Source organism: Rhinopithecus roxellana, chromosome 14 (genome assembly GCF_007565055.1).
Source record: "Rhinopithecus roxellana isolate Shanxi Qingling chromosome 14, ASM756505v1, whole genome shotgun sequence".
Classification (NCBI taxonomy): domain Eukaryota; kingdom Metazoa; phylum Chordata; class Mammalia; order Primates; family Cercopithecidae; genus Rhinopithecus; species Rhinopithecus roxellana.
Genome location: NC_044562.1, coordinates 81,930,017 through 81,957,668, shown reverse-complemented (window position 1 = coordinate 81,957,668; position 27,652 = coordinate 81,930,017). Strand labels below are relative to the sequence as shown.

The 27,652-nt window shown below is 38.0% G+C and overlaps 1 protein-coding gene and 1 non-coding gene across 4 annotated transcripts in view; one reads left to right on the top strand and one right to left on the bottom strand.

Annotated features, from left to right (window-relative positions):
* Positions 1 to 27,652, bottom strand: part of SCN9A (sodium voltage-gated channel alpha subunit 9) — a 207,614-nt gene that overhangs the window by 161,907 nt on the left and 18,055 nt on the right. The window lies entirely within an intron of this gene.
* On the top strand, positions 24,418 to 24,520 carry LOC115893408. Its single transcript, XR_004053415.1, has one exon. It is a non-coding gene; the product is annotated as a small nucleolar RNA U13 (small nucleolar RNA).

The following is a 27,652-nucleotide window of genomic DNA, read 5'->3' as shown; positions in this document are numbered from 1 at the left end:
AAAATAGTGAATTGGGACTGGGAGTGAGTCATCCATGTGCCTGTCCCATTTCTCCACATCAATTTGCTGACATCTGCCTGGTCCACTTTTTAAAATGTTTTCAGTTATTACGGTGATACTGAACTAATAAGAATGGTGTTTAGAGAGAACATAAGAAGAGTAAATCTAAGAGTCTGTCTAAAATCTTTAGGCACTGGTCCATCATTCTCGCCATCTTTATGGCCCATTCCTCTCTCTCTCTCTCTCTTCTTATTCTCCTTTGGGATCTTTTATTTTTTTGAGTATTCTGTTGTTTCCAATTACACCTACAACTTCTGGCTCAAAATATAATCATGTCAGGCAATTATTTCAGAGTACAGATGAAAATAATTTCATAACATTGTCCTAAATCCAGAGGGTTCATGAATCATTGCTCTTAGAAAGCCCTTGACATCCAGGGGATACGTTTTCATGCAGAAAATCACCCTGGGAGATCAACAGGCCTAGTGGGTGATGTACCTCATGTACAAGATGTGTTTGTTTCTCCTGGCTTAGTAAAGAGCTATTTAAGTGGACCCCTGGTTGGGGTGGAAAGCCTTGAGTTCTGTGCTATTTAGAATGTCCCTCAAAAATGCTTTGTAATTAACTAATTAACGTTCACAACACACCTGTGGCATTGTTGCTACTATTCCATCATTTTTCCTCAGTAATAAACACTTTAAGACTTTATGTGAAGCAATCATTAAATGACGACACTGAAAACAAATCCAGGAATAGTGTCTAAATTACCTGGAATTCACTGGTAGCCAATCCTACCCCAGCTCCATTCTTCACAGGCATTTAAAGCTCATGCCACAGAATTTAAGGGGTCTGTTACACTCTGATCTAAGACTTGTATAATGAGGTCATGAAAAGACAAAGGGGATAAATATTAAATATATATATATAGGATCGGAGTGGTGTCTAGTCATATTTGAATTCCAGATAAACCCAGGACCTGCATAGGAAACTGGCAACTTTTCATAGGCATGTTCCAGAAGGACCAAACCTTTTTCCTACAGCAAGATGGTGGGTTCATCCAGCTTCTCTGCTGACAATCTGTGGTTCCAGAGAGGAAGAGGCAAGAGGATGGCAGGTAGCATGTAACTCATGAGCCAATGAAAATTAGTTAACATACCACCTTTACACATGTGTAACTGTTTGTTGATTATCACATACATTTTTCCTACAAACTAAGAATAGAAAGTCTTCCAACAGTTAAAAAAAAAAAAAGACAAGTAGCTATTTCCCAACCTAGATATGCCCCTCAAGTTCCACAAACTAATTTTTCATATACTCTTATTTTAACCTGCTCATTTAAATGATTGCTAGTCAGTAGCCAGTGCTAGAAATAAAAAGTACCATTTACTCCCTGGGAACTCAGAATACAGTAACATCTAATCAATGAGGGCTATTGATTATACTTTCTAAATCAACCCTAAACCCTTTCCCTTTGGTTTTTCTCTTTATCTTTTATCTGTACTATCACAATGGTCTTCAGGTCTCTAGGTTTCCACTCTCTTTTTGGCTTATCCGCAAATACATATCACTGTCAGAGTGGTAATTAAAAATTGATCACATCTCTCTTCTGTTAAAAAATCATCAGTGGCTCCTCAATAGCTTATGGGATTAACTCACAAGGGCCTGTCCTAAGAGGTCCCAGCCCCATTCCCTGATACTCGTTCCCACCCACCTATCTAGGACCCAAGACTCAAGATCCTAGATTGGTGGCTATGCTCCAATAGGGCATTTTAATTCTTCCCTCAGGAGCCAGTCCAAGAGTTTTTAACCTACAACCACTTTTCTTAAACCTCCAAAGTAGTGGCTGGGTGTGGTGGCTCACACCTGTAATCCCAACACTTTGGGAGGCCAAGGTAGGAGGATCACCTGAGGTCAGGAGTTCAAGACCAGCCTGACCAACATGGAGAAACTCCGTCTCTACTAAGAGAAATACAAAATTAGCCAGGTGTGGTGGCGCATGCTTATAATCCCAGCTACTCGGGAGGCTGAGGCAGGAGAATAGCTTGAAACCGGGAGGCGGAGGTTGTGGTGAGCCGAGATCGCACCATTGCACTCCACGATGGGCAACAAGAGCAAAACTCTGTCCAAAAAAAGAAAACCCTCTCATCATGATCACCTTCCCCCAGCCTGTGACCATCTTATTCATCTTTCCACTCCCATATTTAGCTGAATGGGATACTTAGAAGGTAGTCAATAAATACTTATTCAGTTGTATACACTCTTTCTCTATTCCTTACTTTAAAAAGAAGGGAACAGAAAAAGTGAGAAAGAGTTCAAAATGTAAGGAACCAATGAAAGAAAAAGAAAAAAGCCACAAAGTTATGTAATGAGTTCTTCCTTTTACCGTTGTATTTATTAACATTTTCTAAATAATCCCATTTTATTTATTTCAATTTATGCATTGAATCAAATGTTTTACTAATCTACTGTGTACTTCCACTTCATTTTGCAATTTAGGAGTATTTCAAAGGTCAGAGAAAATGAAAGTATTGTTAATTCTGAAAATTAGAATGTCTCTACAAAGTTTTAAATTAGGTCATAATATTCCTAAAAATCCTAAGTAGATAATAGGAACAATGCATTATAAGATCTAGAGTTGCTGTGTATATAAAAATACCTCAGGCCAGGTATGGTGCCTCACACCTGTAATCCCAGCATTTTGGGAGGCCGAGGCGGGCAGATCACCCAAAGTTGGGAGTTCGAGATCAGTCTGACCAACATGGAGAAACCCTGTCTCTACTAAAAATACAAAATTAGCCTGGTGTGGTGGTGTGTGCCTGTAATCCCAACTACTCAGGAGGCTGAGGCAGGAGAATTGCTTGAACCTGGGAGGCAGAGGTTGCGGGGAGCCAAGATTGTGCCATTGTACTCCAGCCCGGGCAAGAAGAGTGAAACTCCCTCTCAAACAAACAAACAAATCAAATCAACATGCTCAGTCTGCAATATTTCTCATTTGAAAACTTTTCTACTCCTGGTTTGTGGACTTGTCTATAACTGCCTGTGCCATAAATAAAGTATCTCTGGGCACTAAAAACATTTACAAAATGACTGCTTTCTACTATGACATCAATAAAATTCCTTATACTACAAAAATTATATGATTCTATTATTCCTGCCTGGACAATTTACCAGTAATTAAAGCTTTTAAGTAAGGAGAGAGATTATCAGAAAAACTATGGGGATGCCCCTCCAGGAATTTCATTTTCATCCTTGTCTGGGCATTCCGCCTTTAACAGCTTTCTCGTTGTGTGTAACGTCCCCACCACTTGGTTTCATGAAACTAGGCATCCCTGTATGTGTCTCAGCAACACAAAACACAACAAAATTATAGTTGCTGGTCCTTCCTTTCATCTCTGCTGATTTTAGGAATTCAGAAATTTAAGAATATGAGAAGTTTTGATTTTGGGAAGAGGAAGTAGTATGCATAGTAATTCTTTAGTAATTCATTAATGAAATTTTTAAAATGATAATTACTTCCTATTATTTATTTAACTGTGCCCACTATTATCCTAGACACATTGAATTGACCTCTCAGAATTTTGTTTGTAAATGAGAATTAGAACAATATTTTATGAGGTCACTTTTAACTTAGACATCAATGATTCCATGTTTGTAAACACATTCTCTGTCAATCATCTTGCCTGCTGATGGTCACCAGGGAAGAGGCAAAAGGTTATTCAAAGCTCAAAAAGAACATTTTAAGTATATGTATTATGTCAGTGGCTTAGTTGCATGTGTATTAAAATGTGAAGGGCAGTATATTATTAATCAAAAGATGGTTATAACTAAGGGTAAGAAACAGGAATTATTTCAACTACAAATATAAAGTGAATGCTATTTTGATGGTGACATTTCTTTATAATATTTTTAAAACATTATTTTAACAAAAAAAGCTTATTCAGAGTGCTAAGAGTAATTTGCCTGCCATATATGTATACACACACACACACACACACACACATATTTTCTAAGTAGAGAAGACGTTCATATCTAAGTTTTAAAAAATCTGATCTGGGGACACAAAGGCTTCCAGGGGAAGAATTTAACAAAATATCTTGAAGACTTGAAGCACGAAAAGCCTAAAAAGAATAATACAAAACAAAAACCCACACATCAGGGTGGTGAAATGAGCAAGTCAGAAACATTTTCCTTATAAAGTTTATCAGCCACACAATTACTTTATAGTTCATGTAAAATTATGAACCCCTTACAACTTATCATGAAAAAAATTCCTTCCTGAACTGAGCTGAGGAATTTAAGGATGATATGTGTCAAAGGTGAAAACATGTTTCTTTTACAAGCAAAATAGGTGGGTCATGTGAAAATGTTCTATTGCAATATCTTCATGGCTCTCTTGCCAAAAGACTGATGTATATTTAATCACTTTATCTAATGGATGTGATTTCTAAAGTCACAGCCATTAGGAAAGCTCTTGCTCTGGTTCAGCTGAGCACTCTGATTACATTTCCTGACTTTGTGGTTTCAGAGAAGCAGAGCTGGTGGAGAATTCCCTGGCTAGATTCATCAGTCTTTGCTATGGACAAGAGAATACAATAAGAGCATCCAAGTCATTAGCCTTGGGGGTTGGGTAGATTCACTACATCCAAATCTTTAGAGCCAAGTGCCCATACGGCTAACTTTAATTACTATAGAACAGATTTTTTCCCCCAAATTCCTTATCCTTCTTGATTAGATTGGAAACAAATCTCATTCTGGAGTTTTAAGTAATTACTATGAAGCTCATCATCATCATCCTGATACCATCTAAGAATAGGTGTATGTCTAAAATAATGCAATGATATTTGAAAAAAATTAAATTCAAGTATAGTGTGATATGTTTACTGTTGTAAGAGACAGTAAAAAAAAAACAGTAAAAAATATAAGAGAGCTAGACTATATCACAAATAGTCTTCCCTAGTGTCTTCATTCTATGGCATTTCTTAAGAAACACATAAAATGTTAAAATAATATTTGACATCTCAAGAAAATAAGCCCTAAACCTGTAAAATGGGGATAAAAAACTATAAAGTTGGTATATCGGTAAGTGTGCCTATTATAATGTGAATGACAGTAAGATTTACAGGGCCCTACTTTTAACAGCCTGACAGAAAATTTACAATAGATAAATCTATACTACTTATGGATTTATCTGACTTATGGATGATTCCCCCTTTAAAGATTGTTCTATTCAATAAAGTTTTACATGATTCTTGTATGCATTCCTTTGCTACAAGACCAGAAATAAAGCATATGCAATGTGATCTAAATAACAAGTTAAAAAATAAAACATTACGGTAAATTAATGATGGTGATAAATTTAATAAGCCTACAATAAAAGCAGACTGCAGTAAGACTGAAACTAAGAAATCAAATAAGGCAAGGACCTTACATTCTGTACTGAAGTATAGAAATATTATTTAGGAAAGCAAGCTTCAATCACAAAACATCAATCATTAATTAAAGTACATCTTGCTTTTAGTATATGCACCTTCATTAGACTCTTAATGACTTGATTAAAAATGTTTTCTCAGAGTGGTGCCCAAGATGGCCAAATAGGAACAGCTCCATCCTCCAGCTCCCAGCATGAGTGACACAGAAGATGGGTGATTTCTGCATTTTCAACTGAGGTGCCAGGTTAATCTCACTGGGGCGTGTCGGATGCTGGTTGAAAGGTGCAGCCTGACCAGCAAGAGCTGAAGCAGGGCGAGGCGTTGCCTCACCTGGGAAGCACAAGGGGGAAGGGAATTCCTTTTCCTAGCCAAGGCAAATTGAGACACACAACAATTGGAAAATCGAGTAACTCCCAACCTAATACTGTGCTTTACCAAGGGTCTTAGCAATCGGCACACCAGGAGATTATATCCTACACCTGGCCCGGAGGGTCCCACGCCCACAGAGCCTTCCTCATTGCTAGCACAGCAGTCTGAGATCTAACTGCAAGGCAGCAGCGAGGCTGGAGGAGGGGCGTCTGCCATTGCTGAAGCTTAAGTAGATAAACAAAGCCTCCAGAAAGGTTGAACTGGGTGGAGCCCACCGCAGCTCAAGGAGTCCTGCCTGCCTCTGTAGACTCCACCTCTGGGGACAGGGCACAGCTAAACAAAAAGCAGCAGAAACCTCTGCAGATGTAAAAGTCCCTGTCTGACAGCTTTGAAGAGAGCAGTGGTTCTCCCAGCACAGAGGTTGAGATCTGAGAACAGACAGACTGTTTGCTCAAGTGGGTCCCTGACCCCTGAGCAGCCTAACTGGGAGACATCCCCCACTAGTTGCAGACCGACACCTCACACCTCACACAACTGGGTACCCTGAGACAAAGCTTCCAGAGCAAGAATCAGACGGCAAAAATCGCTGCTCAGCAATATTCTATCTTCTGCAACCTCCGTTGCTAATACCCAAACAGGGTCTGGAGTGGACCTCAAGCAAACTCCAACAGACCTGCAGCTGAGGGTCCTGACTGTTGGAAGGAAAACTAACAAACAGAAAGGACACCCACACCAAAACCCCATCAGTATGTCACCATCATCAAAGACCAAAGGCAGATAAAACCACAAAGATGGGGAAAAAGGCAGGGCAGAAAAGCTGGAAATTCAAAAAATCAGAGCACATTTCCCCCTCCAAAGGAACGCAGCTCATCACCAGCAACGGAACAAAGCTGGACGGAGAATGACTTAAACGAACTGAAAGAAGAAGCCTTCAGTCAATCAAACTTCTCAGAGCTAAAGGAGGAACTACATAACCAGCGCAAAGAAGCTAAAAACCTTGAAAAAAGAATGAATGAATGGATAACTAGAATAATCAATGCAGAGAAGACCATAAAAGAACTGATAGAGATGAAAACCATGACACAAGAACTACATGACAAATGCATGAAGTTACTTCTAGCTTCAGTAACCGACTTGATCAACTGGAAGAAAGAATATCAGTGATTGAAGATCAAATAAATGGAATGAAGCTAAAAGAGAAATGTAGAGAAAAAAGAGTAAAAAGAAATGAACAAAGCCTCCAAGAAATATGGGATTCTGTGAAAAGACCAAATCTACGTCTGATTGGTGTGCCTGAAAGTGACAGGGAAAATGGAACCAAGTTGGAAAACACTCTTCAGGATATCATGCAGGAGAACTTTGCCAACCTAGTCAGGCAGGCCAACATCCAAATTCAGGAAATACAGAGAACACCACAAGGATACTCCTTGAGAAGAGCAACTCCAAGACACATAATTGCCAGATTTACCAAAGTTGAAATGAAGGAAAAAATGTCAAGGGAAGCCAGACAGAAAGGTCAGGTTAACCACAAAGGGAAGCCCATCAGACTAACAGCAGACCTCTCGGCAGAAACTCTACAAGCCAGAAGAGAATGGAGGCCAATATTCAACATTCTTAAAGAAACGAATTTTCAACCCAGATTTTCATATCCAGCCAAACTAAGTTTCATCAGTGAAGGAGAAATAAAATACAGACAAGCAAATGCTTAGAGATTTTGTCACCATCAGGCCTGCCCTACAATAGATCCTGAAGGAAGCACTAAACATGGGAAGGAACAACCGGTACCAGCCATTGCAAAAACATGCCAAAATGTAAAGTCCAACAAAGCTAGGAAGAAACTGCATCAACTAACGAGCAAAATAATCAGCTACTATTATAATGACAGGATCAAGTTCATACATAACAATATTAACCTTAAATGTAAATGGACTAAATGGTCCAATTAAAAGACACAGACTGGCAAATTGGATAAACAGTCAAGATCCATCAGTTTGCTGTATTCAGGAGACCCATCTCACATGCAGAGACATACATAGGCTCAAAATAAAGGGAGGAGGAAGATCTACCAAGCAAATGGAGAACAAAAAAAAGCAGGGGATGCAATCCTTGTCTCTGAGGAAACAGACTTTAAACCATCAAAGATCAAAAGAGACAAAGAAGGCCATTACATGATGGTAAAGGGATCAATTCATCAGGAAGAGCTAACTATCCTAAATACATATGCACCCAATAAAGGAGCACCCAGATTCATAAAGCAAGTCCTTAAAGACTTACAAAGAGACTTAGACTCCCATACAATAATAACGGGAGACTTTAACACCCCACTGTCAATGTTAGACAGATCAACGAGACAGAAAGTTAACAAGGATATCCAGGAATTGAACTCAACTCTGCACCAAGCGGACCTAATAGACATCTATAGAACTCTCCACCCCAAATCAACAGAATATACATTCTTCTCAGCACCACATCGCACTTATTCCAAAAATGACCACATAGTTGGAAGTAAAGCACTCCTCAGCAAATGTAAAAGAACAGAAATTATAACAAATTGTCTCTCAGACCACAGTGCAATCAAACTAGAACTCAGGACTAAGAAACTCAATCAAAACCGCTCAACTACATGGAAACTGAACAACCTGCTCCTGAATGACTACTGGGTACATAACGAAATGAAGGCAGAAATAAAGATGTTCTTTGAAACCAATGAGAACAAAGATACAACATACCAGAATCTCTGGGACACATTTAAAGCAGTGTGTAGAGGGAAATTTATAGCACTAAATGCCCACAAGAGAAAGAAGGAAGGATCTAAAATTGACACTCTAACATCACAATTAAAAGAACTAGAGAAGCAAGACCAAACACATTCAAAAGCTAGCAGAAGGCAAGAAATAACTAAGATCAGAGCAGAACTGAAGGAGATAGACACACAAAAACCCTTCAAAAAATCAATGAATCCAGGAGCTGGTTTTTCAAAAGATCAACAAAATTGATAGACCGCTAGCAAGACTAATAAAGAAGAAAAGAGAGAAGAATCAAATAGAAGCAATAAAAACTGAAAAAGGGGATATCACCACTGACCCCACAGAAATACGAACTACCATCAGAGAATAGTATAAACACCTCTACGCAAATAAACTAGAAAACCTAGAATAAATGGATAATTTCCTGGACACTTACACTCTCCCAAGACTAAACCAGGAAGAAGTTGAATCCCTGAATAGACCAATAGCAGGCTCTGAAATTGAGGCAATAACTAATAGTCTGCCAACCAAAAAAAGTCCAGTACCAGACGGATTCACAGCTAAATTCTACCAGAGGTACCAGGAGGAGCTGGTACCATTCCTTCTGAAACTATTCCAATCAATAGAAAAAGAGGGAATCCTTCCTAACTCATTTTATGAGGCCAACATCATCCTGATACCAAAGCCTGGCAGAGATACAACAAAAAAAGAGAATTTTAGACCAATATCCCTGATGAACATCGATACAAAAATCCTCAATAAAATACTGGCAAACCGGATTCAGCAGCACATCAAAAAGCTTATCCACCATGATCAAGTGGGCTTCATCCCTGGGATGCAAGGCTGGTTCAACATTCGCAAATCAATAAACGTAATCCAGCATATAAACAGAACCAAAGACAAGAACCACATGATTATCTCAATAGATGCAGAAAAGGCTTTTGACAAAATTCAACAGCCCTTCATGCTAAAAACTCTCAATAAATTCGGTATTGATGGAACGTATCTCAAAATAATAAGAGCTATTTATGACAAACCCACAGCCAATATCATACTGAATGGGCAAACACTGGAAAAATTCCCTTTGAAAACTGGCACAAGACAGGGATGCCCTCTCTCACCACTCCTATTCAACATAGTGTTGGAAGTTCTGGCTACGGCAATCAGGCAAGAGAAAGAAATCAAGGGTATTCAGTTAGGAAAAGAAGAAGTCAAATTGTCCCTGTTTGCAGATGACATGATTATATATTTAGAAAACCCCATTGTCTCAGTCCAAAATCTCCTTAAGCTGATAAGCAACTTCAGCAAAGTCTCAGGATACAAAATCAATGGGCAAAAATCACAAGCGTTCTTATACACCAGTAACAGACAGAGAGCCAAAATACGAATGAACTCCCCTTCACAATAGCTTCAAAGAAAATAAAATACCTAGGAATCCAACTTACAAGGGATGTAAAGGACCTCTTCAAGGAGAACTACAAAACTCTGCTCAGTGAAATTAAAGAAGAAACAAATGGAAGAACATACCATGCTCATGGATAGGAAGAATCAATATTGTGAAAATGGCCATACTGCCCAAGGTAATTTATAGATTCAATGCCATTCCCATTAAGCTACCAATGACTTTCTTCACAGAATTGGAAAAAACTGCTTTAAAGTTCATATGGAACCAAAAAAGACCCCGCATTGCCAAGAGAATCCTAAACCAAAAGAACAAAGCTGGAGGCATCACACTACCTGACTTCAAACTATACTACAAGGTTACAGTAACCAAAACAGCATGGTGCTGGTACTAAAACAGAGATATAGACCAATGGAACAGAACAGAGTCCTCAGAAATAATACCACACATCTACAGCCATCTGATCTTTGACACACCTGACAAAAACAAGAAAAGGGGAAAGGATTCCCTATTTAATAAATGGTGCTGGGAAAATTGGCTAGCCATAAGTAGAAAGCTGAAACTGGATCCTTTCTTTACTCCTTATACGAAAATTAATTCAAGATGGATTAGAGACATATGTTAGACCTAAAACCATAAAAATCTTAGAAGAAAACCTAGGTAATACCATTCAGGACATAGGCATGGGCAAGGACTTCATGTCTAAAACACCAAAAGCAACCCAAATTGACAAATGGGATCTCATTAAACTAAAGAGCTTCTGTACAGCAAAAGAAACTACCATCAGAGTGAACAGGCAACCTACAGAATGGGAGAAAATCTTTGCAATCTACTCATCTGACAAAGGGCTAATATCCAGAACTTATAAACAGCTCAATCAAATTGCCAAGAAAAAAACAAACAACCCCATCAAAAAGTGGGCAAAGGATGTGAACACATTTCTCAAAAGAAGACATTCATACAGCCAACAGACACATGAAAAAATGCTCATCATCACTCGCCATCAGAGAAATGCAAATCAAAATCACAATGAGATATCATCTCACACCAGTTAGAATAGCAATCATTAAAAAGTCAGGAAACAACAGGTGCTGGAGAGGATGTGGAGAAATAGGAACACTTTTACACTGTTGGTGGGACTGTAAACTAGTTCAACCATTGGGCAAGGCAGTGTGGCGATTCCTCAAGGATCTGGAACTAGAAATACCATTTGACCCAGCCATCCCATTACTGGGGATATACCCAAAGGATTATAAGTCATGCTGCTGTAAAGACACATGCACTAGTGTGTTTATTGTGGCACTATTCACAATAGCAAAGACTTGGAATCAACCCAAATGTCTATCAGTAACAGACTGGATTAAGAAAATGTGGCACATATACACCATGGAATACTATGCAGCCATAAAAAAGGATGAATTTGTGTCCTTTGTAGGGACATGGATGCAGCTGCAAATCATCATTCTCAGCAAACTATCGCAAGAACAGAAAACCAAACACTTCATGTTCTCACTCATAGGTGGGAACTGAACAATGAGAATACTTGGACACAGGAAGGTGAACATCACACACTGGGACCTATTGCGCGGAGGGGACGGGGGGAGGGAAAGCATTAGGAGATATACCTAATGTAAATGACAAGTTAATGAGTACAGCACACTATCATGGCACATGTATAAATATGTAACAAACCTGCACGTTGTGCACATGTACCCTAGAACTTAAAGTATAATAATAAAAAAAATTTTTTAAATTAAAAAAATGTTTTCTCCAGTGGGTTAAGTTTTTCTTAGTTACAGTAACATTGTAGGATATTCTTCTATATACTGATCAAGACACTTTCCCCCACACAGCATAAGAAGATATTGAGACTTCCCTGTTAATTAAACTGAAAAGTAAGAAAAGGAATTCCAAATCAGAGCCTATTTTAGAACTATGAGCATTCAACTGAAAATGTGGCCTCCAGATTTCTGTGCTGCTCCATTCTGTTGCCACCAACAATTGAAAATTGGTATCATTTTTGTGCAAGTGAGATGTACCATGTTAGTGCTTTTTAACTTAGGAGTGTTCGAAGTTGTTCAAATAATAAACTGTTTTCTCTAAACCAAGATTTAAAATTTCCAAGATTGATATCTTTCCATTGTGTCTGTTTTTTCTTTCTTTCTTATTAAAGCATCACAAATTTCTTTTGAAAAAAGAGCTGTGCTGGCTGCACGTGGTGGCTCATGTCTGTAATCCCAGTAATTTGGGAGGCCGAAGTGGGCAGATCACTTGAAGTCAAGAGTTCAAGTCCAGCCTGACTCACATGATGAAACCCCTTCCCTACAAAAATACAAAAATAGTGAGTCCCTGTCTCAAAAAAATAAAAAAGAAAAGAAAAGAGAAAAAAAAGAAAGAGTTGTACTATAAAAAATGCCTTGAAACATTTAGTTGCATAACACCAAGGAAGTTTGAATAAATTATGTAATATTCATTCAATGAACAAGAGACCATTTCTCTGCAATAGGAAATTTGATAATCTTCCCCTGACTTAAAAAAAAAAAAAAAAATCATCTATAGCTCACCACTATGTACTGAATAACCTGCCATGTCGTTGGTCTGGCATGGAAGGTTTTCCTAACCTGCTGCTGACAGCCTCTTCTGTTCCCCTATTTGCAGTCTACATTCCAGCTACATTATTCTGCATTTAATTTCCCCAAAGGTCAGCTAGATGATTTCTGCAACCTCATAATGTTCCCCCTGTCTGAACAGTTTCAACTATCCTGATCACCTGATTACTTGCTTTGTCATATTTGGCTCAATACCTCTTGTATGAAAAGATCTGACTTCACCTCCTTCCTTCCCTCCAATATAAATTCAACTCTTCATCAGTTTCTCTTTCTCCCATATCTCCAGTTTGCTTTGAGCTGCCAGCAGTCCCCTAATGCAGATTTTTATCCTACTTCTACAGTGCTTCATTTCTTTCATCACCCCTATCTTCTTCAACTAGATTCCAAGCTTCATAGACAGGAAATTTGTCTTAGACATCTATTATCACCAAGGTATAGCATGATATCTGACACACCATATAAAATTGTTAAATGCTTGATGAATGAAGATGGTGAAATACTTCTCCTAACCTAAGCACTTGAAGAAGCACGCTATCTAGTTATCTTGCCTTTAAAAAACATAGATGTCACACTGATTTATAAGACAATTTTAATTATTATTTAACAAAGTTATCTAAGATTTTTCAGTGTTCCTAGAGCATTCTTCAAATATTTACAATAATCCATAAGTATCATTGATTTTACATCAGAAATGCTATCTTTAATTTATGGCACTCTCAATTGCTCTTTTTCTCCTCATTTAAAAAATTGAAACATTGAAAAACAAAGCAATTTCCATCCTTTTATGGAGGCTGATATGTGCAAAAAATATAAAGATTCTGCTATTACAACCTGTTTCCCCATTTTAGTGGCATTGAAATAGAATTTAAAAACAACACTATCTGCTTAGGTTTAATTAAAGTAGCTTCCCCCTCCCCAAGCCCTAAATAGGAAGGTTAAAAGTTTGGTCAGATGGATGAAAAGGGGGACAATACAGTGGACACCAACTAAACTTTAAACTTCTCTAATTTGGGATTACACAAATCCCAAAGTTTTTAAGTTCACAGCAGAACTTAAAAATACATTAGGCACATTTTGACATGTTCACCAGTACTTAATCACCTTAAAATTGTAGATATTTTATTTGAAACATATATTTGATTAAGGACAAATTGCCAAATCTTTGAACATCCAACAAAGTGATCAATTATTTAATTGTTTTAGAAACCTAGGCACAGATACAATCCTAGATGGTTGATTAATCCTAACTTAATTTTTGCTATTAAAATAGTTTATGCAGTTTGAAGCTTGTATGCAAATAACAGGGAGAAGCTATACTGAAAAGATTTCATTTCCATTAAATCCAAGACACATTTATTTGCAGAAGTTGCACATATGACTAATTCGGGGTTATTAATACGGTTGAATATAAATATAGCAAATTTTCATTGGGAGAAAATTTGGAAAACACTGAAAAGCACAGAAAAAAATAAATAAAATTTACCTATTCCAAGAAAATTACTGATTTTTTTTTTAAGAGATGAGGTCTCCTACTGTCACCCAGCCTGTGGTGCAATCATAGCTCACTGCAACCTCCAAATGCCTGGGCTCAAGTGTTCTTTCCACCTCAGCCTCCCAAGTAGCTAGGACTACAGGTGTGCACCACTATGTCTGGCTTTTTTTTTTTTTTTTTTTTTTTTTTTTTAATGGAGTCTCTCTCTGTCACCCAGGTTGGAGTGCAGTGGTATGATCTTGGCTCACTCCATCACTGCAACCTCTGCCTCTTGGGTCAAGGGATTCTCCTGCTTCAGCCTCCTGAGTAGCTGGGACTACAGGTGCATACCACCACACCCAGGTAATTTTTGTATTTTTAGTAGAGACAGGGTTTCACCATGTGGGCCAGGATGGCCTCAAACTCCTGACCTCAAGTGATCTGCCCACCTTGACCTCTCAAAGTGCTGGGATTACAGGCGTGAACCATAGTACCGGCCCTAATTTTTTTTTTTTTTTTTTTTTTTTTTTTTTTTTTTTTTTAGCAGAGACAGGGATCTTGCTATGTTGGACTGGCCTCGAAAAACTCCTGGCCTCAAGCTATCCTCCAGTACCCACCTCTCAAAGCACTGGGATAACAGGCATGAGCCACTACACCCAACCTGTCTTCATATATATACATATACACACACACACACACACACACACACACACATATATACTGACAAAATGTTTTCCAGAAAGGCTATAAAAATGTATATCCTCTTTAGCAACATGTAAGCATATATTTTTCCACAATGTTAAGTACAGTCATTTAAAAAAATACATCATAATTTGATATTTAAAATATTTTTATCTAAAATGTGAATTTCATGAAACATTTCTAGTTCTTCTTTGGTCAGTCTCTTTAGTCTCTTGACCTTTTTTGCTATTGAAACATTCATCATTTCCTTCATTGCTAAGGGTGTGTGTGTGTGTGTGTGTGTGTTAAGGATATTGATACTTTCAACAAAAATTTTTTTTCTCTTCTGCCACTTTGTCATCTTTTAAATTTTCTCTTTACTGAAACTGGTTTTCAAAAATGAATAGAAATATATAATTACTTGGGGGCAGAGCAAGATGGCCGAATAGGAACAGTTCCAGTCTCCAACTCCCGGCGAGAGCGACACAGAAGACTGGTGATTTCTGCATTTTCAACTGAGGTACTGGGGTCATCTCACTGGGGAGGGCTGGACAATCGGTGCTGGTCAGCTGCTGCAGCCGGACCAGCGAGAGCTGAAGCAGGGCGAGGCATTGCCTCACCTGGGAAGCACAAGGGGGAAGGGAATCCCTTTTCCTAGCCAGGCGAACTGAGACACACAACACCTGGAAAATCGGGTAATTCCCACCCCAATACTGCGCTTTAAGCAAACGGGCACACCAGGAGATTATACCCACATCAGGCCGGGAGGGTCCCATGGCCATGGAGCCTCCCTCATTGCTAGCACAGCACTCTGCCATCTAACCGCAAGGCAGCAGCGAGGCTGGGGGAGGGGTGCCCACCATTGCTGAGGCTTAAGTAGGTAAACAAAGCCGCTGGGAAGCTCGAACTGGGTGGAGCTCACAGCAGCTCAAGAAAACCTGCCTGTCTCTGTAGACTCCACCTCTGGGGACAGGGCACAGCTAAAAAACAACAGGGGAAGCAGCAGAGGCCTGTGCAGACTCGAACGACTCTGTCTGACAGCTTTGAAGAGAGCAGTGGATCTCCCAACACGGAGGTTGAGATCTGAGAACAGACAGACTGCCTGCTCAAGTGGGTCCCTGACCCCTGAGTAGCCTAACTGGGAGACATCCCCCACTAGGGGCAGTCTGACACCCCACACCTCACAGGGTGGAGTACACCCCTGAGAGGAAGCTTCCAAAGTAAGAATCAGACAGGTACACTCGCTGTTCAGCAATATTCTATCTTCTGCAACCTCTGCTGCTGATACCCAGGCAAACAGGGTCTGGAGTGGACCTCAAGCAATCTCCAACAGACCTACAGCTGAGGGTCCTGACTATTAGAAGGAAAACTACCAAACAGGAAGAACACCTGTACCAAAACCCCATCAGTACGTCACCATCATCAAAGACCAGAGACAGATAAAACCACAAAGATGGGGAAGAAGCAGGACAGAAAAGCTGGAAATTCAAAAAATAAGAGCGCATCTCCCCCTGCAAAGGAACGCAGCTCATCACCAGCAACGGATCAAAGCTGGTCAGAGAATGACTTTGACGAGATGAGAGAAGAAGGCTTCAGTCCATCAAACTTCTCAGAGTTAAAGGAGAAATTACGTTCCCAGCGCAAAGAAACTAAAAATCTTGAAAAAAGAGTGGAAGAATTGACAGCTAGACTAATTAATGCAGAGAAGGTCATAAACGAAATGACAGAGATGAAAACCATGACACGAGAAATACGTGACAAATCCACAAGCTTCAGTAACCGACTTGACCAACTGGAAGAAAGCGTATCAGCGATTGAGGATCAAATGAATGAAATGAAGCAAGAAGAGAAACCAAAAGAAAAAAGAAGAAAAAGAAATGAACAAAGCCTGCAAGAAGTATGGGATTATGTAAAAAGACCAAATCTATGTCTGATTGGGGTGCCTGAAAGTGAGGGGGAAAATGGAACCAAGTTGGAAAACACTCTTCAGGATATCATCCAGGAGAACTTCCCTAACCTAGTAGGGCAGGCCAACATTCAAATTCAGGAAATACAGAGAACACCACAAAGATACTCCTCCAGAAGAGCAACTCCAAGACACATAATTGCCAGATTCACCAATGTTGAAATGAAGGAAAAAATCTTAAGGGCAGCCAGAGAGAAAGGTCGGGTTACCCACAAGGGAAGCCCATCAGACTAACAGCAGACCTCTCGGCAGAAACTCTACAAGCCAGAAGAGAGTGGGGGCCAATATTCAACGTTCTTAAAGAAAAGAATTTTAAACCCAGAATTTCATATCCAGCCAAACTAAGTTTCATCAGTGAAGGAGAAATAAAATCCTTTACAGATAAGCAAATGCTTAGAGATTTTGTCACCACCAGGCCTGCCTTACAAGAGACCCTGAAGGAAACCCTAAACATGGAAAGGAACAACCGGTACCAGCCATTGCAAAAACATGCCAAAATGTAAAGACCATCGAGGCTAGGAAGAAACTGCATCAACTAACGAGCAAAATAACCAGTTAATATCATAATGGCAGGATCAAGTTCACACATAACAATATTAACCTTAAATGTTAATGGACTAAATGCTCCAATGAAAAGACACAGACTGGCAAACTGGATAAAGAGTCAAGACCCATCAGTCTGCTGTATTCAGGAGACCCATCTCACATGCAGAGACATACATAGGCTCAAAATAAAGGGATGGAGGAAGATCTACCAAGCAAATGGAGAACAAAAAGAAGCAGGGGTTGCAATCCTAGTCTCTGATAAAATAGACTTTAAACCATCAAAGATCAAAAGAGACAAAGAAGGCCATTACATAATGGTAAAGGGATCAATTCAACAGGAAGAGCTAACTATCCTAAATATATATGCACCCAATACAAGAGCATCCAAATTCATAAAGCAAGTCCTTAGAGACTTACAAAGAGACTTAGACTCCCATACAATAATAATGGGAGACTTCAACACTCCACTGTCAACATTAGACAGATCAACGAGACACAAAGTTAACAAGGATATCCAGGAATTGAACTCATCTCTGCACCAAGCGAACCTAATAGACATCTATAGAACTCTCCACCCCAAATCAACAGAATATACATTCTTCTCAGCACCACATCGCACTTATTCCAAAAATGACCACATAGTTGGAAGTAAAGCACTCCTCAGCAAATGTAAAAGAACAGAAATTATAACAAATTGTCTCTCAGACCACAGTGCAATCAAACTAGAACTCAGGACTAAGAAACTCAATCAAAACCGCTCAACTACATGGAAACTGAACAACCTGCTCCTGAATGACTACTGGGTACATAACGAAATGAAGGCAGAAATAAAGATGTTCTTTGAAACCAATGAGAACAAAGATACAACATACCAGAATCTCTGGGACACATTTAAAGCAGTGTGTAGAGGGAAATTTATAGCACTAAATGCCCACAAGAGAAAGCTGGAAAGATCTAAAATTGACACTCTAACATCACAATTAGAAGAACTGGAGAAGCAAGACCAAACACATTCAAAAGCTAGCAGAAGGCAAGAAATAACTAAGATCAGAGCAGAACTGAAGGAGATAGACACACAAAAAACCCTCCAAAAAATCAATGAATCCAGGAGTTGGTTTTTTGAAAAGATCAACAAAATTAACAGACCGCTAGCAAGACTAATAAAGAAGAAAAGAGAGAAGAATCAAATAGACGCAATAAAAAATGATAAAGGGGATGTCACCACCGACCCCACAGAAATACAAACTACCATCAGAGAATACTATAAACACCTCTATGGAAATCAGCTAGAAAATCTAGAAGAAATGGATAATTTCCTGGACACTTACACTCTCCCAAGACTAAACCAGGAAGAAGTTGAATCCCTGAATAGACCAATAGCAGGCTCTGAAATTGAGGCAATAATTAATAGCCTACCAACCAAAAAAAGTCCAGGACCAGATGGATTCACAGCTGAATTCTACCAGAGGTACAAAGAAGAGCTGGAACCACTCCTTTTGAAACTATTCCAATCAATTGAAAAAGAGGGAATCCTCCCTAACTCATTTTATGAGGCCAACATCATCCTGATACCAAAGCCTGCCAGAGACACACAAAAAAAGAGAATTTTAGACCAATATCCCTGATGAACATCGATACAAAAATCCTCAATAAAATACTGGCAAACCGGATTCAGCAGCACATCAAAAAGCTTATCCACCATGATCAAGTGGGCTTCATCCCTGGGATGCAAGGCTGGTTCAACATTCGCAAATCAATAAACGTAATCCAGCATATAAACAGAACCAAAGACAAGAACCACATGATTATCTCAATAGATGCAGAAAAGGCTTTTGACAAAATTCAACAGCCCTTCATGCTAAAAACTCTCAATAAATTCGGTATTGATGGAATGTACCTCAAAATAATAAGAGCTATTTATGACAAACCCACAGCCAATATCATACTGAATGGGCAAAAACTGGAAAAATTCCCTTTCAAAACTGGCACAAGACAGGGATGCCCTCTCTCACCACTCCTATTCAACATAGTGTTGGAAGAGCTGGCTAGGACAATCAGGCAAGAAAAAGAAATAAAGGGTATCCAGTTAGGAAAAGAAGAAGTCAAATTGTCCCTGTTTGCAGATGACATGATTGTATATTTAGAAAACCCCATTGTCTCAGCCCAAAATCTCCTTAAGCTGATAAGCAACTTCAGCAAAGTCTCAGGATACAAAATTAATGTGCAAAAATCACAAGCATTCTTATACACCAGTAACAGACAAACAGAGAACCAAATCATGAATGAACTTCCACTCACAATTGCTTCAAAGAGAATAAAATACCTAGGAATCCAACTTACAAGGGATGTAAAGGACCTCTTCAAGGAGAACTACAAAACTCTGCTCAGTGAAATAAAAGAGAACACTAACAAATGGAAGAACATACCATGCTCATGGATAGGAAGAATCAATATCGTGAAAATGGCCATACTGCCCAAGGTTATTTATAGATTCAATGCCATCCCCATCAAGCTACCAATGAGTTTCTTCACAGAATTGGAAAAAACTGCTTTAAAGTTCATATGCAACCAAAAAAGAGCCCGCATTGCCAAGACAATCCTAAGTCAAAAGAACAAAGCTGGAGGCATCACACTACCTGACTTCAAACTATACTACAAGGTTACAGTAACCAAAACAGCATGGTACTGGTACCAAAACAGAGATATAGACCAATGGAACAAAACAGAGTCCTCAGAAATAATACCACACATCTACAGCCATCTGATCTTTGACATACCTGACAAAAACAAGAAATGGGGAAAGGATTCCCTATTTAATAAATGGGGCTGGGAAAATTGGCTAGCCATAAGTAGAAAGCTGAAACTGGATCCTTTTCTTACTCCTTATACGAAAATTAATTCAAGATGGATTAGACTTAAATGTTAGACCTAATACCATAAAAACCCCAGAAGAAAACCTGGGTAGTACCATTCAGGACATAGGCATGAGCAAGGACTTCATGTCTAAAACACCAAAAACAATGGCAACAAAAGCCAAAATTGACAAATGGGATCTCATTAAACTAAAGAGCTTCTGCACAGCAAAAGAAACTACCATCAGAGTGAACAGGCAACCTATAGAATGGGAGAAAATTTTTGCAATCTACTCATCTGACAAAGGGCTAATATCCAGAATCTACAAAGAACTCAAACAAATTTACAAGAAAAAAACAAACAACCCCATCAAAAAGTGGGCAAAGGATATGAACAGACATTTCTCAAAAGAAGACATTCATACAGCCAACAGACACATGAAAAAATGCTCATCATCACTGGCCATCAGAGAAATGCAAATCAAAACCACAATGAGATACCATCTCACACCAGTTAGAATGGCAATCATTAAAAAGTCAGGAAACAACAGGTGCTGGAGAGGATGTGGAGAAATAGGAACACTTTTACACGTTGGTGGGATTGTAAACTAGTTCAACCATTATGGAAAACAGTATGGCGATTCCTCAAGGATCTAGATCTAGATGTACCATATGACCCAGCCATCCCACTACTGGGTATATACCCAAAGGATTATAAATCATGCTGCTATAAAGACACATGCACACGTATGTTTATTGCGGCACTATTCACAATAGCAAAGACTTGGAATTAACCCAAATGTCCATCTGTGACAGACTGGATTAAGAAAATGTGGCACGTATACACCATGGAGTATTATGCAGCCATAAAAAAGGATGAGTTTGCGTCCTTTGTAGGGACATGGATGCAGCTGGAAACCATCATTTTTAGCAAACTATCACAAGAACAGAAAACCAAACACTGCATGTTCTCACTCATAGGTGGGAACTGAACAATGAGATCACTTGGACTCGTGAAGGGGAACATCACACAATGGGGCCTATCATGGGGAGGGGGGAGGAGGGAGGGGGGAGGGATTGCATTGGGAGTTATACCTGATATAAATGAGGAATTGATTGGTGCTGACGAGTTGATGGGTGCAGCACACCAACATGGCACAAGTATACATATGTAACAAACCTGCACGTTATGCACATGTACCCTAGAACTTAAAGTATAATAAAATAAATAAATAAATAAATAAAATAAAATAAAATAAAAAGAAATATATAATTACTCTTTAAAGGAAGTATGCATTTACTTTAACATTAAAAATATTTACCTTTTTGTTCATATATATGTTTTCCTATTGGGAGGGCAGAGTTTTATTTTCATGACATATTTCTGGGAAACATAGGCCTAGAAACGAGATTTTTTTTTTTTTTTTTTTTGACAGAGTCTCACTGTATCACCAGGCTGGAGTGCAGCAGCGTGATCTCAACTCACTGTAACCTCTGCCTCCTGGGTTCAAGCAATTCTCTTGCCTCAGCCTCCCAAGTAGCTGGGACTATAGGCACGCGCCACCACGCCCAGCTAATTTTTGTATTTTTAGTAGAGACAAGGTTTCACCATGTTAGCCAGGATGGTCTTGATATCTTGACCTTGTGATCTGCCCACCTCGACCTCCAAAAGTACTGGGATTACAGGCGTGAGCCACTGCGCCCGGCCGAAATGAGGTTTTTCACAAAGTCCCTGGAGTCTTGTCTGAGGCTGGGTGAGGCTGCTTCTTCACCTCAAATTGAACTATCCCACTTAGCCTCTGCCTCTTCTCCTTTCTCAGTGTTTGAGTCATCCACCTCCTCAGAGCTACTGTACAACATTTTTTTGTATTTAGATTTTTGTATAACAAAATTTCTTTAATGCAGATGACTCTATTCTAAATAAACCTTATATTAATACTGTACATTTTTACACACATAATGGTTTGCAAAAAACATTCATTCATTCATTCAAGTTCATTCCAGACATACTTGAGAGGAACTATTAGTAACTCCAAGAACAGAACATTTTTAAGTTGAAAAGTTAGGTCCAAATTGCAGGTTTATGACTCCCATTGTTTCCCCTAAATAGCATTCTTATATTTATTTTTGAAGAATAAATTTAGCCACAAAACTCAAAAGTATGTATAATGAAAAGTAATTCTCTCACTCTCCAATGTTTCCCAGCCATCCAAATTCCTGCCCTGTGGACAACCACAGTACCAATCCCTTGTATATCTATCCATGTGGTTTTATCAGCATGTATACATCTACTCATTTTTCTTTTCATGCAAATAATGCCCTATATAAACATTGTTTCCTACCTTTCTTCGTCACTTAAAATTCAGACTTGGAAATCTTTCCGTATCAGTTATGTATAAAGCCACTTCTTTTTATAGCAGCTTCATAAAGTCCTATTGTACAGCTGTACCCATATTATTTAGTCATTCCCACACTGTAGACCACTTAGGTTGTTCCCCAAAGCTACAATAATTATCTTCTCATGATCAGTTTTTCTTTCTTTAAACTACTCTTTTGTGGGTTCTTTTCTTTTTGTAACTTTTAAGTTCAGGGGTACAAGCACAGGTTTGTTACATAGGTAAACTTGTGTTCCACGGTTTTGTTATACAGGTTACTTCATCACGCAGGTATTAAGCCAAGTACCCATTAGTTACTTTTCCTGATACCCTCCTTCCTGCCACCCTCCACCCTCCAACGGGCCCCAGTGTGTGTTGTTCCCATCTGTGTGTTGATGTGTTCCCATCATTTAGCTCTCACTTGTAAGTGAGGACATTCTCATGAATAGTTTCACAGTATTTTTGTAAGACAAATGCTTCAGAGTGAAATTGCTGAGTCAAAATTGTATATGCGTTTTTACTTTGCCATAATAAAATATTGCCAAATTCTCTTTTGTTACCTAGTGTAATGCCTACAAGGCCATAGCTGAATTTCTACCCTGCCCTAACTCTGCTTATCTGTGAGAAACAGGTAAAATGTTCCGTTTGTAACCAGACCAGCTGAGATTGGTTAGAACCAAGATAGCTGACTAAAGAACTTCAAGAAGACCTCAGGCATCATTATAATCTCCTTTTCATGCTAAATGACACCCTCATCAGTGCCATGTCAGTGCCATGACAGTTGATAATCACCATGACAATGACCAGAAGAAGCCATAAAAAGACAAAAAGGAAGGCGGCACTCTGGTTCCAAGAAGTTCACCACCTATTTCTGGAAAAGACAGGAACATTCCTCCCCTCACTTTTAATGACCAACTTCTTCATTAGAGATACTTTCTATTTCAGTTTCCTCACTCCTCACTAGGGAAGAAGTTGACTTATGAGCCACACTTGCACGTCTCCATTCTTTGGCCATCGAATAAAGCTTGCACTGCTTGACACTCACTTTTCCCGTTTCTTGTATTGGGTCTCCAATACCAAACAGGGAAAGATGCCACCTTTTGAAGCTACCAAGGAGGTTATTGGTATATCGGTAACACCTTCATAAAGACCTACCAATCCATTCTCTCCCCAAACAGTGTGTTAGGGATTGTTTGCACATACCTTCAATAAAGTATTTCATAATCTTCTTTTTCATCTTTGTGATCCTAATAAGTGGGGAATGAAACCTTTTTTTTTTTTTTTTTTTTTTTTTTTTTTTTTTTTTTTTGGAGACGGAGTCACTTTCTCATTGCCCAGGCTAGAATGCCTTGGCATGATCTCAGGTCTGCCTCCCGAGTTCAAGCAATTCTCCTGCCTCAGTCTCCTGAGTAGCTGGGATTACAGGTGCCCGACACCACACCCGGCTAATTTTTGTACCTTTAGTAGAGACAGGTTTTCACTGTGTTGGCCAGGCTGGTCTGAAACTCCTGACCTCAGGTGAACCGCATGCCTCAGCTTCCCAAAGTGCTGGGATCACAAACATGAGCCACCACACCCGGCCGAAAACTTCTTAATTCTTATCATTTTAGTTTGCATCTTCTTTTGTGAGTGAGGTCAGGGATCTTTTCATATCCTCAGATGCCATTTGTGCTTTTTTTTCTGTGCTCTTTCTATATGTAGTCTTGTCCACTTTTTAAATAGACTATCAGTATTTTATTAATTTAGGATCTCTTAACAAAATAATAAAATTAGCTTTTTTCTGTGGCATATAATACAAATATTTTTATAAGTTTGTTGTTTTGTTTCTTTTGGTTTATGGTAGTTTTTGCCTTTTAAAAGCATCTACATTTTAATTAAATTCAATTCACCAATCCTTTCTACAGTGGCTCTTGTGTTTTATATTATCTTAGAAAAGAATTTCTACTTCAAGATTTTGAAAGAATTATTGGATCCTTTGTAGTTCATAAGTGTGATGACTGGGTTTTCACATGCAAGAGTGAGATATTCCTCCCTCAAACCTTGTAATGACATCGATATATTATCTATCTCAGGTGAAAAGAAAAAAGAACACAAAACCCTCACATGTTTTCTTCTAGCAGTTTTGTGGTTTGTATGTTATTTTAAAGATTTGATTCCACTAAAATGTATCTTGGGTTAGGTGGCAAAGTAGTAATCTGAATTTATCTTTATCCACATGACTACCCAGGTATCCCAACGACACCTATTAAATAATATTTCTTTCAACCTATTTAAGATGCTACCTTTATAATTCTCATATGTAATTATGCCCATTTCTGGATATCATATTTTCTTCCAATGAATTGTCTATTTAGGTCACCATACTATTTTAATTACTGTATTTGCATAAATAACATTACATATTAGGGTTGGTGCTATTAGATATTACTCTTTTATGTGTGTACAATTTCCCAACTAGACTCAGATTATCTAATTCCAAATAGGAAAAATTTCTATTTTTATTTTCATTGGGATTGCAATATCTTTATAAATTAACTTAAAAGGAACGGCCAACTGTAAGCACCCTGACTCCTTTGTTAATACCTCTTCTTTAGATTGTCAAAAAAAAAGTATGCCAAGTATAATATCACAAGAAAAACAGGCAGGCTGGCTACTCATTTTAGTGTCTCTAATGCTAAGTGTATCAATATGTATGAAATCAAATACTTTTCATTAAATACTTGCCTGATTGCTGAAATCTTACCATTGCATCCTTCATAAGTAATATTATGTTAATCATGTAAATAAATTCTTAAAATAATTATTATTTTTTAGAAATGCTTAATTTGGTAGATGGCAAACCAGTTCAATAACTTTAACAAGAGTAGTTCAATATTTCGTATCCTAAAATAATTCAATTTTATGGTATTTTATAGTATATGAACAATTGATACGCAAAATAAATTAAGCTGTATATGTGATAATTTTATATTCAGACAACTGATAGGGACTTATTTCTAGATTCTATGATTATTAAAATATTGTGATTTGGGTATTTCATAATACCCTGTAATAATCATTTATATTATACATTATTTATTATTTTATTATTAAGATAGAAATTTAGTCCTATGTACAGCCTTTTAAAATACCGTATTCATCAAGTTTATAAGAAATGAAAGTTTATAATCTTAAGAAGTGTACTACCCTGGGAAAAATTAAAATTATTGTCAATATTTGCTGGCATATCTGAATGTTTTAATAAAAATTCATGAAGTCTTATATATACAGCATATATAAAGGAAGACAGAAAATACTTCTTAGTTCACATTAAATCCCATCTCTCTGTTAGTTAAGCCTTTATTGTGAGCACAAAATTATCACAGACTTAGATGACCTTTGGAGTCACTAAAGTATGGCTGCAGAACATGTTCTACACCCTTATTTAAATAATTAGAGAGAAAATGTATTTCCAATATTATTATACATGTATCCACTTCCCTCAAAACATCAACATGATTTAGGAGAAAGTGCATAGTAATAACTTTGGTGCCAGGCAGACACAGGGTTGAATTTCCTGTTTATTCCATAAATTAAGTCTGCAGCATTATGCAAATTCCCCACAAATGAAAGGGAGAAGTATATCTGTCTTATAAGGTTATCATGTAGAATAGAAATAGTTTTCGTAAAGTGCCTACCACAGTGCCTAAGCTAAATAAATAACAGCAAGATTATTATCTTTCTTCCCTATAAGGCTGCAATTTTTAAATAATAAGCCATGAGTTGGTCAATAAGCACAAAACCTTATGAAAATCTTATGTGGAGTATATTTGCTACCTATGTTTTATCTTGTCAAACATGTTTATGGCTTTAATTTAAAATACAGATCTGCAGTAAAATAGTAAGACAGCATAACACAGTTGTTAAATTCATGAATCCAGAGTGAGAGAGACATGGGTTCACATCCCATCTCAACTGCTTACTAGCTTATGTCCTTGGGGAATTTAATTAACTTCACTAAAACTCAGATCTTACATAGCAAAACAGAGCTGAAAATGATAATTCTATAAGGTCATTTTAGTGGAAAAAGTTACACACTAAATTTTAATCACTTAGCACATTTCCTGGTACACTTTAAGTGCATAATACATTGTAACTGTTATTATTAGTGATTTTAGCAATTTTCTTACAAGTTGATTTTGTATACCTAAAGCTAATGTTCTTAGGAACGAGAATATATTTGCTTACTTTGTAATAGAAAAGCTTTTGTATTGCATATACAAAACCTTTTCTTCTTAAGAAGCTTTCAACTCAGAATATTTTAAAGACTAAAATGTATGCTTACAGCAAAACCAAGACTACACTGCTTTCTACCAACAGGTGGCAATATATGTCCCATACAGCCATCTTAGTCCTGCCAATACAAAGTTCATTAGTCTGTTCAGTGCCTACAGGATGTGGGCTTTGCTTTTAAGGTGATGTAAGTTTTTAAATCCATCAGGTTTGATAAATGTGAATATACTGAACACACCGAGGATGTTGAAAGATTTAATAATAAAAACACTGGAATATGATGGGAACCAAAGAAAAATAATAAAATAATCAAAAGTAAGAAAATAATAAATGCAGCAAATGCACAAAAGATTAACCATTGACAGTAATGACGACCCTCTAGGACTGAGCAGAATTATGCAAAAGTTTAAAATAATGACCTTAGGCACTAGCCAGCAAGATACAAGAAACATTTTTTTTTTTTTTTAAAGAAAATGCTCTAGCATGGGTCAGAGGATTTTTCATTAGCAGCAGATGCTCCAGAACTTAATGCCAAAGTGAGAAAAGACTAGGTATTCATTCAAGAAGGCAAAATTCAAGCACAGTAACAACTGCTAATGAAATATTCCTGATGGGGCAGGAATTATTAAAAGCCCCTGAACTCAACATCAAAATAAGTGAGCTAAGAAGCATGCATGCCAAAGTATTCTTTGGAACATTTGTGGACATTGTCAAAACTAGTGACATCTACTCATAAGATTTTTGATGAAGACATTCTTTAATGATCTATATTAGCAAAGGAAGGGGATAATCTGGTTTTAGGAGTCTAAAGGAACAGTTTATTTGGTGGAAATTCATCTGGAGATGGTAAAGTACTATGTTATAAATAACATGAGTTTACAAACAAACCTTTTGCAAACTAACATGTTCATAGACATGACTTCCTGTGTTTCT